This window comes from Oryx dammah, unplaced genomic scaffold (genome assembly GCF_014754425.2).
Source record: "Oryx dammah isolate SB20612 unplaced genomic scaffold, SCBI_Odam_1.1 HiC_scaffold_8, whole genome shotgun sequence".
NCBI lineage: Eukaryota > Metazoa > Chordata > Mammalia > Artiodactyla > Bovidae > Oryx > Oryx dammah.
Genome location: NW_024070192.1, coordinates 47,282,839 through 47,295,310, shown reverse-complemented (window position 1 = coordinate 47,295,310; position 12,472 = coordinate 47,282,839). Strand labels below are relative to the sequence as shown.

The 12,472-nt window shown below is 42.3% G+C and overlaps 1 long non-coding RNA gene across 1 annotated transcript; it reads right to left on the bottom strand.

Moving 5' to 3' along the window:
- Positions 1 to 10,752: 10,752 nt before the first annotated feature.
- LOC120866370 lies at positions 10,753 to 12,268 on the bottom strand. The gene is made up of 3 exons (XR_005721644.1): positions 12,029 to 12,268; positions 11,687 to 11,788; positions 10,753 to 10,787 (listed from the first exon to the last, which is right to left on the bottom strand). It is a non-coding gene; the product is annotated as an uncharacterized LOC120866370 (long non-coding RNA).
- Positions 12,269 to 12,472: the final 204 nt, after the last annotated feature.

The window sequence follows — 12,472 nt, the reverse complement described above, 5'->3', positions numbered from 1 at the left end:
GACCCTGGTTCAATTCCTGGGTCGGGAAGATCCGCTGGAGAAGGGATAGGCTACTCACTCCAGTATTCTTGGGCTTCCCTTGTGGCTCAGCTGGTAAAGAATCCACCTGCAATGCGGGAGACCTGGGTTTGGTCCCTGGGTTGGGAAGATCTGGAGAAGGGAAAGGCTACCCACTACAGTATCTGGTCTCGAGAATTCCATGGACTATAGTCCCTGGGGTTGCAAACAGTCAGGCACAACTGAACGACTTTCACGCGATACTGCTGAACTGGGTGAGAACTTGAAGAATCCTAATAGAAGACCTGATGGCTTCATAAAAAGTTAACAGAAAGACTGGTTACTGAATGACCTGGTAAATATGGTTATAACATTTATGGGTTTTGTCTGGAATGTTACTCTTTTCGATCTGTGTTTTTCAGATATGAATAAGCCCTTTTGCTCAAGTTGGGTATGATTTATAGCCATTTGGTAAACTACACCTGTGGGTAGAATTAAAGCATTTTTCATCTCTACCTGGTCCCTCCAGAAGTTAGAGAACCTTAAGTTCTGAGCAGCCTTCTCAGGTGGTGATAGAGACTATCTCCAGGCATGTGTAGGAATCTTAATATTTTGGGGACTGAGAGACCCACCAAGTATAGCCTGAGAGCACGCCTTTGGCCTGGCTTCGCTGGCTTCCAGGGGCCTTTTGGGAATTCTGTCTGAGACTCCCAAGGAGTTCTCCCCCAGTCAGTTTGGAGGAGTCTCATTGCGTGGTGTTAGGAGAAGGCAATGGCAACCCACTCCAGTCCTCTTGCCTGGAAAATCCCATGGATGGAGGAAGCTGGTAGGCTGCAGTCTATGGGGCTGCACAGAGTCAGACATGACTGAAGCAACTCAGCAGCAGCAGCAGCATTGCGTGGTGAGACTCTGAGTATGGTCAATTGACCAGGCTTATTTTGCAAACAAATTACTTTCGATAGGCTGTGTTTGGTGGAATGAGGGTAATTTTAGAAAGAACAATATTCCAGTTCTGTTAACTGAGCTCTGCATTTATGAAAGTTATTGTGCTAGCCATTCTTTGGTCCTGATGTTCTGGATGGAGAGAAAAAATTATCTAGTGAAACTGTCACAGAGTAAAACTACTCATGAAGTGTGACACTGTTTGCTTTAAATCTACGACTAAAAGCACATGTAGGGGGACTTCCCTGGGGGTCCAGTGGTTAAGAATCTGTAGGGGGCACAGGTTCAATTCCTGGTTTGGACGATCCCACATGGTGTGCGGAAAACTAAGCTCGAGCACCACAGCTCCTGAGCCCCACGTGCCCTAAAGCCCACACTCCGCAACAAGAGAAGCCACCGCAATGAGAAGCCCACGCTCCGCAACAGAGATTAGCCCCTGCTCGACACAACCAGAGAAAGCTGTACACAACAACCAAGACCCAGCGCAGTCTAAATATTTTTTTCTTTTAAAAATAGCCATAAAGAAGCATACACATAAAATAAATAAAATTTTAAAAGAAAAAGCACACTTAGGGGCTTCCTTGATGGTGTGTGTGTCAATTGCTCAGTCATGTCCAGTTCTTTGCGACCCTATGGACTGTAGCCCACGAAACTCCTCTATCCATTGGGATTCCCAAGGTGAGAATACTGGAGTGGATTGCTGTGTTGTCCTCCAGAGGATCTTCCTGACCCAGGGATCGAACCTGTATCTCTTACACCTCCTGCATTGGCAGGTGGGTTCTTAACCCGCTAAACCACCTGGGAAGCCCCTGATGGTCCAGTGGTTAAAACTCTGTGCTTCTACTACAGGGGGCTTGAGTCTGATTCCTGATCAGGAAGTTCCACATACTGCATGGTGTGGCCCCCCGCGCAAAAAAAAAAATTTTTTTAAAGCATATGTATAACGCTTGTGTAACAATTGAATAAAATATATGGCCTATAAAGTGTTTCCTCATTAACATAACCTCTGAGCCTGTTCATGAGATCTGATTAGTTTTCCCTCAACATGAATGATTCAGTTCAGTTCAGTTCAGTCGCTCAGTCGTGTCCGACTCTTTGCGACTCCATGAATCACAGCACGCCAGGCCTCCCTGTGCATCACCAACTCCCGGAGTTCACTCAGACTCACGTCCATCAAGTCCGTGATGCCATCCAGCCATCTCATCCTCTGTCATCCCCTTCTCCTCCTGCCCCCAATCCCTCCCAGCATCAGAGTCTTTTCCAATGAGTCAATTCTTCTCATGAGGTGGCCAAAGTATTGGAGTTTCAGCTTTAACACCATTCCTTCCAAAGAAATCCCAGGGTTGATCTCCTTCAGAATGGACTGGTTGGATCTCCTTGCAGTCCAAGGGACTCTCAAGAGTCTTCTCCAACACCACACTTCAAAAGCATCAATTCTTCGGTGCTCAGCCTTCTTCACAGTCCAACTCTCACATCCATACATGACCAGTGGAAAAACCATAGCCTTGACTAGACGGACCTTAGTCGGCAAAGTAATGTCTCTGCTTTTGAATACACTATCTAGGTTGGTCATAACTTTTCTTCCAAGGAATAAGTGTCTTTTAATTTCATGGCTGCAGTCACCATCTGCAGTGATTTTGGAGCCAAAAAAAAAAAAAATAAAGTCTGACACTAGGTGAATATAAAGGAGGCCTAGGGATACAATCTGTATCTAGACTAGGAGCCAACACCCCATGGAGGGTTGGATATTTTAATCATCAGTGCTTTCTATTGAAAGATTTGCATTTAAAAAGAGAAATGATGGAAGAATCTGCACATATTGAGGAAGTCAGAAAGTGAACTTAAATTTTACTGACCAGAGCAGCCTGACTTGTGGCCCTTCAGACATGCACTGTACATCTGCTTTGGCCACTGAGGAAGGGAATGCACTCAAAAGTCAAATGGGAGTAGCTGTGGTTCAGAGAACCAAATTAAAACTATTTGGCCTCTGTATACATAATTTTTGGACATGCTCTTGTATTACCAAAAACTTGAGTTTTTAAAAAATTTATTCATTTTAATTGGAGTCTAATTACTTTATAATATTGTAGTGGTTTTTGCCATACATTGACATGAATCAGCCATGGGTGTACATGTGTTTCCCATCCTGAGCCCCCCTCCCACCTCCCTCCCCATCCCATCCCTCAGGGTCATCCCAGTGCACCAGCCCTGAGCACCCTGTCTCATGCATTGAACCTGAACTGGTGATCTGTTTCACATATGATAATATACATGATTCAGTGCTATTTTCTCAAATCATCCCACCCTCACCTTCTCCCACAGAGTGCAAAAGTCTGTTCTTTACATCTGTGTCTCTTTTGCTGTCTCACATATAGGGTGATTGTTACCATCTTTCTAAATTCCATATATATGTGTTAATATACTGTATTGGTGTTTTTCTTTCTGGCTTACTTCACTCTGTATAATAGGCTCCAGTTTCATCCACCTCATTAGAACTGTTTCAAATGCATTCTTTTAATGGCTGAGTAATATTCCATTGTGTATATGTACCGCAGCTTTCTTATCCATTCATCTGCTGATAGACATCTAAGTTGCTTCCATGTCCTGGCTATTATAAACAGTGCTGCGATGATCATTGGGGTACAGGCGTCTGTTTCAATTCTGGTTTCCTCGGTGTGTATGCCCAGCAGGGGGATTGCTGGGTCTTATGGCAATTCTATTTCCAGTTTTTTAAGGAATCTCCACACTATTCTCTATAGTTGCTGTACTGTTTGCATTCCCACCAACAGTGTAAGAGGGTTCCCTTTTCTCTGCACCCTCTCCAGCATTTATTGTTTGTAGACTTTTTGATAGCAGCCATTCTGACCAGCATGAGATGATACCTCATTGTGGTTTTGATTTGCATTTCTCTGATAATGAGTGATGTTGAGCATCTTTTCATGTGTTTGTTAGCCATCTGTATGTCTTCTTTGGAGAACTGTCTGTTTAGTTCTTTGGCCCATTTTTTGATTGGGTTGTTTATTTTTCTGGAATTGAGCTGCAGGAGCTGCTCATATATTTTTGAGATTAATTCTTTGTCAGTTACTTCGTTTGCTATTATTTTCTCCCATTCTGAAAGCTGTCTTTTCACCTTGCTTATAGTTTCCTTCATTGTGCAAAAGCTTTTAATTAGGTCCCATTTGTTTATTTTTGCTCTTATTTCCATTAGTCTGGGAGGTGGGTCATAGAGGATCCTGCTGTTATTTATATCAGAGAGTGTTTTGCCTGTTTTCCTCTAGGAGTTTATAGTTTCTGGTCTTACATTTAGATCTTTAATCCATTTTGAGTTTATTTTTGTATATGGTGTTAGAAAGTGTTCTAGTTTCATTCTTTTACAAGTGGTTGACCAGTTTTCCCAGCACCACTTGTTAAAGAGATTGTCTTTTCTCCATTGTATATTCTTGCCTCCTTTGTCAAAGATAAGGTGTCCATAGGTATGTGGATTTATCTATGGGCTTTCTATTTTGTTCCATTGATCTATTTTTCTGTCTTTGTGCCAGTACCATACTGTCCTGATTGTCCTGATGACTGTAGCTTTGCAGTATAGTTTGAAGTCAGGCAGGTTGATTCCTCCAGTTCCATTCTTCTTTCTCAAATTGCTTTGTCCATTTGAGGCTTTTTTTTTTTTTCCCATACAAATTGTGAAGTTATCTGTTCTAGTTCTCTGAAAAATGCTATTGGTAGCTTGATAGGGATTGCATTGAATCTACAGAGTGCTTTGGGTAGTATACTCATTTTCACTGTATTGATTCTTCCAATCCATGAACATGGGAAATTTCTCCATCTATTTGTGTCACTTTGAAAATCTTTCATCAGTGTTTTATAGTTTTCTATATATGGGTCTTTTGTTTCTTTAGGTAGGTTTATTCCTAATTATTTTATTCTTTCCGTTGCAATGGTCAGTGGAGTTGTTTCCTTAATTTCTCTTTCTGTTCTCTCATTGTTAGTATATAGGAGTGCAAGGGATTTCTGTGTGTTAATTTTATATCCCAAAATTTTACTATATTCATTGATTACCTCTAAAACTTGAGTTTTCTGAACTGTATTTCAGACTGGGACAAAAACCACAGACAGGTGTGGTATTATCTCTGAAGACAGTTATTGCTTATATTTTGCTTAATTGTCATGATCCCTTCTGTGCTGTGGTGAGTCTCAGATAGGGGGTTTTCTAGCAGCCTGATCCCCATGTGAGAAGAATATGGAGCAGAGCCAAGGTGAATCCCCAACAGACCTACAGTGTAAGTGAGAAAATGTTTGTTGTAAGCCACTGAGGCTTGGGAATGGGTTTTTTCCTGCACCATGACCTGGTCTATATTGATGAGTATGTGAAGCATGTCAAGTGAGGCAGAGCAACAAAATGGAAGGGGTCTTGGACTTTGATGACCTTCTCAGAGGAATAATGGGCTTCCCTGGTGGCTCAGTGTTAAAGAATCTGCCTGCCAATGCAGGAGACACAGGCTTGTTCCCTGGATTGGGAAGATCCCCTGAAGAAGGAAATGGCAGCCCATGCCAGCATTCTCGCCTGGAGAATCCCATGGACAGAAGAACCTGGTGGGCTACAGTCCATGGGGTCACAAAAGAGTCAGACACGACTTAGCAACTGAACAACAACAAACAACAGAGGAGTAACACATCATTTTTCACTTCTCTATGAGAAATAGGAGGCAGTATAGCAAAACTGATAAGAGCGAGGGCTCAGGGGCCAGCTGCCTGGGTTCAAATCCCAGCTCTGCCTCCTTCCTGTTGGGCTTCCCTGGTGGCTCAAGTGGTAAAGAATCTGCCTGCAATGTGGGAGACCCGGGTTCGATCCCTGGGTCGGGAAGATCCCCTGAAGGAGGAAATGTCAACCCACTCCAGTATCCTTGCCTGGAGAATCCCATTCTCAGAAAAGCCTGGTGGGCTACAGCCTGTGAGGTCACAAAGAAGGTCTGATGTGACTGAGCAACTAACATTTTCACTTTCATGAGAGATAAATTTCTAAATTATTTAAGCCATTGTTAATTTGAGGTTTCTGTAAAAGCATCAGAACCAACCTCAGAACCCAAACACATGCCAACCTTACTCTCATCTCCTTGTCCCTCCTACTCATCCTAGGTAGTCAAGTGTCTTTATTCATATATCAACTTACATCTGCTGCACCATGTAGCAGACTCTGCTGTATCCTCTCACACTCTCTTGCAGGTTGAAGTTCTCTGGAAGCAGATGCTGAGCTGCTCTATCAGGTGCAAGATGTTTACAACAGAGCAAACCCCCTGAAAAGAACAGGAGGAAGTAGATTCGGGTAGAGAAAGATGCTGAATGAGATGTAGCCCTCCATGAACCTCAGCCATTCTGGCAGGATGCTGTGCAATGAATTGTGCCCAGCGGAGTTGTCCTGCGTTGAGCTGAATGGCTGAGGTTTGATATTGTCTATAACATTTTTCCAGTTGTCAGTTGTGAGCTGTGGGTCTGGGAGTGGTCTGTGACTCCAAGCAAGGCAGCTCATTGCAGTTGAGGTGAGCCCTGAAGGAGCTGACATTTAGAGGCTGGAATGCCATCTGCCTTCTTCCAAGTCTGGGCAGGAAGGGGACATGGGTGGTGCATCCCCACGTCCACAACACTCCACCTTCCTACAGCTTCCTTTTATTCTCTTATGCACAAGACTGTAATGATCTCCTCCCTAAATACAGTTATTTTATTTTTATTTTCTTAACATCTAAAACATTTTGTGTTGGGGTATAGTCGATTGGCAATGTTGTGATAGTTTCGGGTGAACCATGAAGGGACTCAGCCACACATATGCATGTACCCATTCTCCCCCAAACCCCACTCCCATTCAATTACATTGAGCAGAGTTCCATGTGTTATACAACAGGTCTTTGTTGGTTATCCATTTTAAATATAGCAGCATGTACATGTCCTTCCCAAAGTCCTTAACTATCCCTTTCCCTTGGCAACCATGAGTTCCTTTTCTAAGTCTGTGAATCTCTGTTTTGTAAGTAAGTTCATTTGTATCATTTTTTTTTTTTAGAGTCCACATATAAGGGATGTCATATGACATTTCTCCTTCTCTGCCTGGTTTATTTCACTCAGTATGATGCTGTCTAGGTCCATCCATGTTGCTGCAAATGGCCTTACCCAAATATACTTCTGATCTATTCTGTGGTTCATGGCAGCAACTGCATTTACAGTGTATTTCACGTAGTTCTAAAGACCAGGATACAGTTGCCTCTCTGCACTGGAGAATCTATATAACCAGAAATTCTACAGCACCTGTTTTCATGCTTTTTCTTTCTTCTATCATCAACACAAGAGGAATGGAGGGAGGCTCAAAATGTTTTGTTCAATTTCTTTTCTTTTTAGCAGGAAAAACCCCACCCATTTGCAATCTGAATGACCATAAGTTCTCTAGTTATCAGTGACATTGAAATTTTTAAGACCCATCTGATATTGTCTGAGCTCTCATTATGTATAAATACAGAAAATTTTGTCTTTTCTCTAGTTTCCTTGCATTAAGTTTTCTGAGAGTGCCAGAAATGCTTCCATGCTCCGCAGATCTCTTCTAGTCCTCTCCTCTCACTTTTTGCTCTGAACTGCTATGTCAAGACCTCTGCTGGTTACCTCCTTGATTGACCCAACAACTCTTGCAAGCTCTGCCCCTTCCATGCTGCTCTGTATCCCAAGAAGAAAAAGATCTCTTCCTCTGTTTCCCAAGTTCCATGAAATATCAGACCCCGATTTTAGCAAAACAGTAAAGACTCAGAGTTAGAGGGAAATATTTTAAATTAGATATTAGATAGCACTGTGCCCAGAGTCCTTTGACCACAGGTTATCCTGATGGCTTTTTTCTCCTTATCCTCCTTCTACTGCCATTCCCACCACCACCCCCAACCGAAATATTTGAGAGTAAGTTGCAGACATCATACTCCTTCCCTCATGGCTCAAACAGTAAAGAATCCACCTGCAAATCAGGAGACCTGAGTTTGATCACTGGGTCTGGAAGATCCCTTGGAGAAGGGAATGGCAACCCACTCCAGTATTCTTGCTTGGAGAATTCCATGGACAGAGGAGCCTGGCAGGCTACAGTCCATGGGGTCACAAAGTCAGACACTGAGCGACTAACACTTTCATTTTCACTAGTACTTTGGTGGGTATTTCTTAATAATAAGGACATTCACATTACAATAATCAAAACCAGTAAATTAAAACTGATACACTACTATGACCTAATCTATAGACCTTATTTTAATTTTATGGCAAAATAAAAAAAATCTGGTCTGGGATACAGTCTAGGAACACACATTATATTTATGTTTCTTAATCTCCTTTAATCTGGAATGGTTTTCTAGTTCCCCTTTTCTTGGGGTAACAAATAGATACAAAAAAAAAAAAAAAAAAAAAACAAAGAGCTAGACACAACTGAAGCAACTTAGCACACACACATGCATACATTGGAAAAATCCAGAAAAGCTTAGTAACTCTATCACAGCAAGTTCTAAAATACAAGTTTAAAGAAGAGAGAGTTTCAGTATTACACAAACTACCCACAAGAACAGAAGAGGAAACACTGCCTAAATAACTTTATGATGCTAGCATACTCTTGTTTTTAAATCCCTTTATTTTGCATATTCTAGAAATTTTCTGGATTTACTGTTTTCTTGTTTTAATTGAAGTAGAGTTGGTTTACAGTGTTGTGCTAGTTTCTTCTGTTCAGCAAATTGATTCAGTTATATATGTACATGTATGCTGTGCTGTGCTTAGTCGCTCAGTCATGTTGTTTATCTGTTTTATATATAGGAATGTGAAACTAATCCCCAACTCCTAATTTATCCCTCTCCTACCCATTTCCTCTTTGGACTCTTTGCGACCCCATGGACTGTAGCTCTCCAGGCTCCTCTGTCCATGGGGATTCTCCAGGCAAGAATACTGAAGATTTATATATGTATATATATATATATTCTTTTCTATTATATATATTGAATATAGTTTCTTGTGCTTATACAGTAGGTCCAGGTTGTTTATCTATTTTAGATATCGAAAGTGAAAGTGAAAGTCACTGTCACGTCTGACTCTTTGCAACCCTATGGACTACACAGTCCATGGAATTCTCTAGGCCAGAATACTGGAGTGGGTTGCCTTTCCCTTCTCCAGGGGATCTTCCCAACCCAGGGATCGAACCCAGATCTTCCTCACTGGGGGTAGATTCTTTGCCAGCTGAGCCACAAGGGAAGCCGAAGAATACTAGAGTGGGTAGCCTATCCCTTCTCCAGCGGGTCTTTCCAACCCAGGAATCGAACTGGGGTCACCTGCATTGCAGGCGGATTCTTTACCAACTGAGCTATCAGGGAAGCCCCTTTATATATAGAAGTGTGTAATTAATCTCCAACTCCTAATTTATCCCTCTCCTACCTATTTCCTCTTTGGAAACTGTAAGATTGCTTTCTATGTTTATGAGCCTGTTTCTGTTTTGTAGACAAGTTTACATGTGTTAACTTTTTAGATTCCACATATAAGTGATCATATATTTGTCTTTCTCTGTCTGACTTACTTCACTTAACATGATAATCTCTAGGTCCATCTGTGTTGCTGTAAATGGCATTATTTCACCCTTTTAAAAAAATGAGTGAGTAGTATTCATATATATACATATATATGCCACATTTTCTTTATCCATCCATCTATCGATGGGATACTTAGGTTGCTTCTACCTCTTGGCTATTGTACATATTGCTGCTATGAACACTGGCTAGCATAATCTTGATAATCAACTGGACAAGTAAAATCTGAGAGGAAAATTGAAGATCATCATCACTCAATGCCTAGAGGAAAAAAATTCTAAATAAAATTTTAGCAAACCAAATCCAACAATATCTAAAAATGATAAAACATCATGGCCAAGGTGATTTGAATCAGGAATTCATTTATTTTTTTCTTCTAGTTTTACTGAGATATAATTTTGACACACAGCACTGTATCTAAATGAGGAATTTAATGTTCATTTTAGCACTAGAAAATCAATCAGTTTGTAACTTGACAGATTAGAAGATCAAATGAGAAAAATTACTTGATATATATATAATAAATTTATATATAATAAATTTTGGATATTCATTCATGATAGAGCCTCTTAGCAAATTAGAACTATGACCAAACTTTTGGGAAGTGATAAAAGGAGTTTATGAGAAAACACACAGCAAATAGTTTTCATGCTGAGAAACTATTGAGATATCCCCTTAAGATAGTGAACACAGGAAGAGTGCCTACTATCAACACTTATTCATTGCTTCCCAAGAGGTTCTAGCTAATCCAGTTGAGCAGGAAAAATAGAAAATAGGTACTGAAAAGAAGGTGATATGACTGACTATTGTTTTCTGGGTTCTTTTGGTGTTTTAGCTGAGTTGCTTGGCTTGCAGGGTCTTAGTTTCCCAACTAGGGATTGAACCTGGGCCTTAGCAATAAATGAAACTGCTGAGTCCTAACCACTAGATCGCCAGGGAATTCCCTGATCGACTTGTTTTATTTATTTCTTTTTGGCTGTACTGGGTCTTTGTTGCTGCATGGACTTTCTCTAGTTGCAGTGAGTGGGGGTCACTCTTTCACTGCAGTGCCGAGGGCTTCTCGTTGCGGTGGCTTCTCTTGTTGCCAAGCACAGGCTCCAGAATCCACGAGCTTCAGTAGTTGCGGCTCGTGGGCTCTGGAACACAGGCTCAGGAGTTGTGGCGTGTGGCCTTATTTGCTTCGAGGCATGTGGGATCTTCCCAGACCAGGGACTGAACTTGTGTCCATTGCATTGCAAGGTAGATTCTTTACCACTGAGCCATCAGGGAAACCTATGTTTTTAAAAAATCCAGAAAAATCATTAGAATAATAAGGAAGTGTGTCAATTTGCTGGTTGTAGAAATCTATGCATGCAAAGTAACTGTGCTTATATTATCAAACAGACAGAAAAAGAATTTTCAATTTAGTTTTGACTGTGCTGGGTCTTTGTTGTTGCACACAGGTTTTTCTCTAGTTGAGGCAAGTAGGGGGCTACTTTTCATTGGATGCACAGTCTTCTCATTGTGGTGGCTTCTCTAGTTGCAGAGCACGGGGCTCTAGGCAAGCTGGCTCAGTAGTTGCATCTCCCTGACTACAGCGCAGTGTCCGCAGTTGTGGCCCAAAGGCTTAGTTGCTCTGTGGCATGTGGGATCTTCCCAGACCAAGGATTGTCCCCTGCACTGGCAGGCGGATTCTTAGCCACTGTGCCACCAGGGATGTCCCCCCAAATTATTTTTTAAAGATACTATCTAAAACTGCCTCAAAAATTAGGGACATAGGACTATCTGACAAAAGGTGCGAGATCCTTCAGGAAAATTGTATATAACTTTATTGTGAGACATTGAAGAAAATGTAATTAAGTATGGGATATATCATGTATCAGGTCAGGGCTGGACGTCTTCCCTTGCTTGGACTGGGAAGCGTCTTAAAGAGTGTAGGGAGAGGAAGTTGGGGATTATAGATTACAGATTACAGAAACTGTAATCTCATAGGGATGTCATTGTCTCCAAACTGATCTACAGATATTTGCAGCACAAATGAAAAAAGAAAAAAAAAAGTCTGAAAATAGCAAACGTTGGGGTGTCCTTAGAAAACTGGGAAAAGAAGCCTGAGAACACACATACTATTTTTCCTTAGTAAGGTGCATAACAAATTATCCCCAAACTCAGTTGTATAAAATAACCATACTCACAGTTCCTGAGAGCCTGGAATCTGGACAGGGGATATGTTGTTCCCTTCATTTTCAACTGGCTTGAAGGTTGGGGTTGGAATCCTCCGAAGGTTCGGTCTGCGGCTGATGGTAGGAGACGCCACTAACTCGGGGGTTCCTTAGGCATTCCTACCTCCCTCCCTTCTTCCCTCCCTCTCCTTCATCTCTTTCTTTCTCTCTCCCGGTTTTAAAACGCGGCTTCCGAGAGTTTCAAGGTCTCCGGTTCCGATCACAGGTCTTAGACGGGCTGAGCTGCAGAAACATCTACTACCATAATTACCATAAAAAAGCGGGCCTAAGAAAAGTATCAAGAAAATCGTATACCTTTGAGAGAAGCCAATGGCGCCGGCTCCGGACCGACCATCCCAGATGATCGGGGAGTGTGTCCGAACCTGCCTCCGGATCTTCGCGCCACCCTCGTTTAGGTGCACAGACGGCTCTTGCCCGGTCCCCAGCGGCGACTGGGCTTTAAGTCCAGGGGATAGCGGTGCGGTTGGAACAAGGTGAGTACAGTTGGAGAGAGTCCTGGGTAGAAAGCCTGATACCCCTTCGGCTGTGATGAGCCAAATAAGGACAGTCGAGCAAAACGCTCAGGGTGGCTCCCGGCGCGTGGGGGACCCTGCCTGACAAGCTGATTGGCTGCCGCGCTAACAGGCGGGAAGGGCCGCTGGCGGCTGGGGCGCCGAGCCCGGAAGAACCGCGACCGGGACCAGAAAGGGTACTTCGCCGGTTTCGTTTTCTTTGTTTTCTTTAAGTGAGCTTCCTTCT